At 61.5% G+C, this 4,605-nt stretch overlaps 1 long non-coding RNA gene across 1 annotated transcript; it reads left to right on the top strand.

The window, feature by feature from the left end:
- Nucleotides 1-1,462: 1,462 nt before the first annotated feature.
- Nucleotides 1,463-4,278, top strand: LOC144226946 (uncharacterized). Its single transcript, XR_013333796.1, has 2 exons — nucleotides 1,463-1,586; nucleotides 1,827-4,278. It is a non-coding gene; the product is annotated as an uncharacterized LOC144226946 (long non-coding RNA).
- The last annotated feature ends 327 nt before the right edge of the window (nucleotides 4,279-4,605 follow it).

Here is a 4,605-nt window from a genome sequence, read left to right as displayed (position 1 = left end):
GCTGGACGTTCTGGCCCCAGCTCCAGCCCCACAGGTCGTGTCCTGGGTCCACACAAAGCCACACGGGACACGATTCTGGGTCCGTGGGAGGCTGCACAGGATGTCATCTCGGGTCCCTGTGGAGCCCAGACGTCACTCCCCTTCAACCCCTGGGGGTGGAGGGATGTAGAAAGGATCACCCACGTGGCGTGTGTTGGCCACGGAGACACCCATAGTGTCACACCCGCCTAACACAGACGGTCTCTCCGATACGCTCGGACTTGAACAGGTTTGCAACTCGTGTGATTCCCTTGCGGGACGGCGTGTTTGTGCTCACTTCACAGACCCACTGCCCGGCCACGAGGTTGAGGGACCTGCCCACCCCTTTGCTGACCCCCTCCCCACCCACCAGAGGTTTGGTGCAGGGACAGCAACTCTGGGGTCCCTGGGCCGGACTCAGAGTCGGAACTGACGGCTTCACACACACATGTACAACTTGGTGTTTACAGCACTGGCCCTCAGTACCCTTCATGTGGCCAAGGAGCCCTACGTGCGGGCCCAGGCCACAGCGGCCGGAGGGCGCCGACGAGCACCAGACCGCCAACCCTCGGCCCCTTCCCTGAAGCGGAAGAGTAGCACAGTCACACACACCCCTTCGCGTGAACCCCCAGGACCCAGGACGGGCTGCGCCCACAGACCCGCGTCTCCCCAGCTGTCTTCCCACCGGGCTCGTGCGGCTGGGACAGAAGTACACACGTCCTGTGGTTAATTAACTCGCAACAAACCAGAAGGCGGCTGTTAACTCCATCACTTTTCAGATAAAGAAGGTGAAGTAACACAAGTCAAGGCCAAAGGAGGCGAGCAGGGCACGGTGACCGCACTCCCCACGCTGAGCCCCCGTCCAGTATTTAGAATGTGCACGTCGGCTTTAGTACCAAACACGCTCATTTCCAGGGCGGGTCCCCCGTGGCAGCTCCCGGGACGGTCTCCCACCCGCTGACCAGCCTGCAACACCTCAAGGTCTGGGGGGGCAAGCGGCCCTGCTTCCTCTGAAGGGGCGCAGGGTGCACTTAGCGCTCGGGCCGCCCAACGTACAGAGGAGGGCGAGAGCCTGGCCTGCCCCCTCGCTGAGCAATCGGGGCCCGGAGTCTCCCCCACAGCCCGGAGGGCTGCCCGATGGCCCAGGCTCACCAGGGGCTCCCAGCCTGGGCTTATAACGCAGTCTCCTTGCTTCACAGAGAACGGTCAGGCCCTCTCCTGTGGCCACCTCCTCAGAAGTGTCCGTAAGCCCGGGATTTAGCAGAGCGCTGGCCACAAAGGTAGGTCCCTAGTCAGTGTGTCCGGAAGAAAGAAGGCATATTTCCGTAACTACTGTTGCTGGCACAAGGTTCTTAAATGGAATGGGCCACGGCGCCTCAGTTCCGGAAGGCTGTGGACCACTGCTGGAGTGCAAACACTCCTTTTTGACACGTGCAAACCCAGACCCGGGGAGGCTAAGTGGTCTGTGCCCAGCTCACAGCACGAGCGGGCGGAACCGGCCACACTCCCCGCCGCGGGCTCCAGCTGCTGCCGAGCACCGGGTCACCGCCACTTACGGAGTGATCCAGGTAAACATGATGCGATGAGCTGGGATTTTCCACCACTAGCGCCCTCTGCGGTTTCCATGTCCACGTAAGCAACAAGCCGAGTGAAGCCCGCGGGGGTCTCTCCCTCCCGACTGGGTCTCCCCGCCTCCCACTCCAGCAGGGACACTCGAGGTCAGCGTGGAGGCCGTGACCTGGAGCCGGGTGGCCCTGCCCCAGGAGGGTCCCCTGCTTCAGCCGAGCCCCAGCTCCTCTCCCTTTCAGCAAGCCCGAAGCCTACACCGCGTGAAGCCCGAAGGATGCTGAAGCGCGCTGATCAGAGCCTTCTACTGTATCTCCTCCTGTCTTCAATTTAAGGTCTGATAACGAGGACACTCAAAGGGCCAAGGGGGGAGCTGGGTGGCCTTGCTCCCACCCTCGCTCACCAGCGAGCTCAAGGGTCAACGCCCTGTGAATGCCACCAGCCTGGGACCGGCACCCAGCGCCCGTGGGGCCTGCATCCGAGCGCGCCCAGCCGGCCACAGCCCTGCCCGACGGAGCGCGCCCCCAGTCAGCAGACCTGCCCGGCAGTGGCCTCCCGGTCGCCCCAGCGGGATCACTTTGTCCCAAACCTCAGCGGATTCCATAGTCTGACTTGAGAGCAATTACTCTAAACTCAAGCTCCCCTGACTTTCCCCCACATCCCCACAGATCCCTCCCCCAACAAGGCTCATTTTAAACTACCTTTCCATCAGCATCACAAACACAGTTACTGTCCTAATAAGGTTTTCATTAAGAATCTGGAATGCTCTGTACCTAAACTCAGGAACAATTAAGCTACTGCTCACAGCTGACCACCCCTGAACAGGCCTGAGGGAGGCCCACGCATGGGCAGCAGGAACCGACATGCAACCGCAGGCGGCCTTGAGGCACGGACGGGCTGTCTGCGGGAAAGGCCACTGAGAAACCGCCTCTGAGCCTGTCCTGGAAGTCACCGCACACGGGAGCAGATGCAGGCAGGGCGTCCCCACGCAGGGCCGCTCGCCGAGGGGCCCCTGGGGACCCGCCTGAGCGGGGACTGGAGGCCCACGCATTCTGGACGCTGCTGCGGCGTCCCCAACTCCGTCCCAAAACCCGTTCTTCATCCTGCTTACGCACCCACTCCACGCTCTTTCCTGTTCTTCTTCTCACCCGTCACATTTATTTTCAAAATGTAACCATTTTTATCGGATCCACAAGACAACAAAGGAAGAAACATAAACGGGAAATGCAGGTGACCTGCCCACCCTCCTCCCCGAGACCCTCGCACGACGCGAGCCGGAGCACACGCCCGACGCGGAGCACCGAGGAAAACGGCCGAGTCCGAAGGGAACCGGTGCCTCGGGCTCCCTGGCTGCTCCCCTCAACCCCCTCCTCCGTCCTGAGGGTCTGCAGATGTGCACCCCACCTTCCCTGACGACAACCCACCAGCCACCCGATCGCCCACGGGAAATCTCCAAGGACCCTGAACAAAGTCAGCCTGTCCCGCTGCCCTCAACCTCGCCCCCCACAAATCCACCTCAGGAAACACAGCACCGTCCGCTGGTGCTCAAAGCTCCCCTCTGGCCCGCGATGACACGGCCGCGTCCCCACCTGAGGGCACCTCTGGCTTCGCCTCCGCCGCCAGAACAGCCCCCGATGAACCTTTCACGCTGCTTCTTTACAAACAAAACAGACGACCCCGCAAAGCGAGTGTGTGCCGTGACGAATGGTTTTAGGGTGCGCGTCCTTGTAGCCAGTCCCAAAACAGCCAGACCTCTGCGGCGCCCCCACCAGGAGGCTGGCCGCGTGCCCCCAGGGTCCTGGTGGTCTGGCTGTCCCCGCGCCTCTCTGCTCATTCTCCGTATTCCAGGTTATGTCAAACCCCAGTTCAAAGTCCTTCAGGCTTAACTCAGCTTTAAGATCAGGTCCCAAATCCTACACGGCCTGGGACCCAGGTCCAGACGGCCCCCGTGACCCCCACCCCGCTGTCAGTGACGTGGCACAAGGCGTGCTGGGTGAAGAGGAGGTCCTGGGAGAGGCGCTCCGGGGACCCCAGGCGGGGAGGGGGACCCAAGCCCCGAGGTGCACACGGCCCCGCTGGCATCGGGAGCCAGAACCACCCCCCAAGGCTACGCGGGGACCTAGGACCCTAGAAGCTGGAAGAACAAATATTCATTGAGGCCACGTCGTTCTGCGGTAACTCGTTAATACAACAACAGATAACTAACACGCACAGGCCGCTAGCCCTGAGGGCCCTGCCCCCGCCTCCCCCGGGGCCTCCCCCGGCCTCACGCAGGGAGCCCTGCCCACCGGCGACGCCGCGCCGCTCTTGGTGACCCGGCCGTTGCCAGATGCCCTTCTCCACAGGAGACAGACACGAGGAAATGTTCACGATGACGTGTTCGGTGAACCAAGCATCGCACGATCCCATAACCCGCGCAGGTCCAGAGAAACGCCTGTCCGCGCGCGAGTTCACCGAAACGGTAAGAGCCACACTTGGTGCCCACCCTGCGCAGGCCGGGCCGGGGCCGCTCTGCAGCACGCACGCCATCACCACGCCAGCCCTGGGCCTCCGCCCCCCAGCGGACGCTGGGCCTCCCCGGCCTGCTGCCAGCATCCCGCGGGCCCTGGCGGGGGCGTTCACTAGACCCAGACTTGTGTGTGGACAAATCTGAAAAATGGTCATTAAACAGGATTCTGGAATTTTTATCAGAGAGCTCGTAATTAAATGTTTCCTTTATTCTTCCCGCAGTACTTCTAAATGTTTGGGGGTGGAGCTGCCAAAAATACCAGCGGGTTCGGGCCAGGAGGCTTGCAGGCCCCGAGCTCTGCCGCAGACCCCAGAGCGGAGTCTGTGTGGGCGACTAACAGTCATTGTGTTTTGACACTTGTCTTTTGTACTTAGATTAAAATAAAACAAGACGCACAAGTAGCTCACATTCTATGTCAATTCCCTGGATTTCTGCAGTAACCGGGCCCACCCCTCTGCTCTCCCTGCCAACTGCTACAAAGGGCCAGCTGGAAAGTATGGATGTCTGGGCCT

Source organism: Crocuta crocuta, unplaced genomic scaffold (genome assembly GCF_008692635.1).
Source record: "Crocuta crocuta isolate KB4526 unplaced genomic scaffold, BGI_CrCroc_1.0 scaffold32, whole genome shotgun sequence".
NCBI lineage: Eukaryota > Metazoa > Chordata > Mammalia > Carnivora > Hyaenidae > Crocuta > Crocuta crocuta.
Note: the sequence above shows the minus strand (reverse complement) of the source record. Positions and strands in the feature narration are given on the sequence as shown.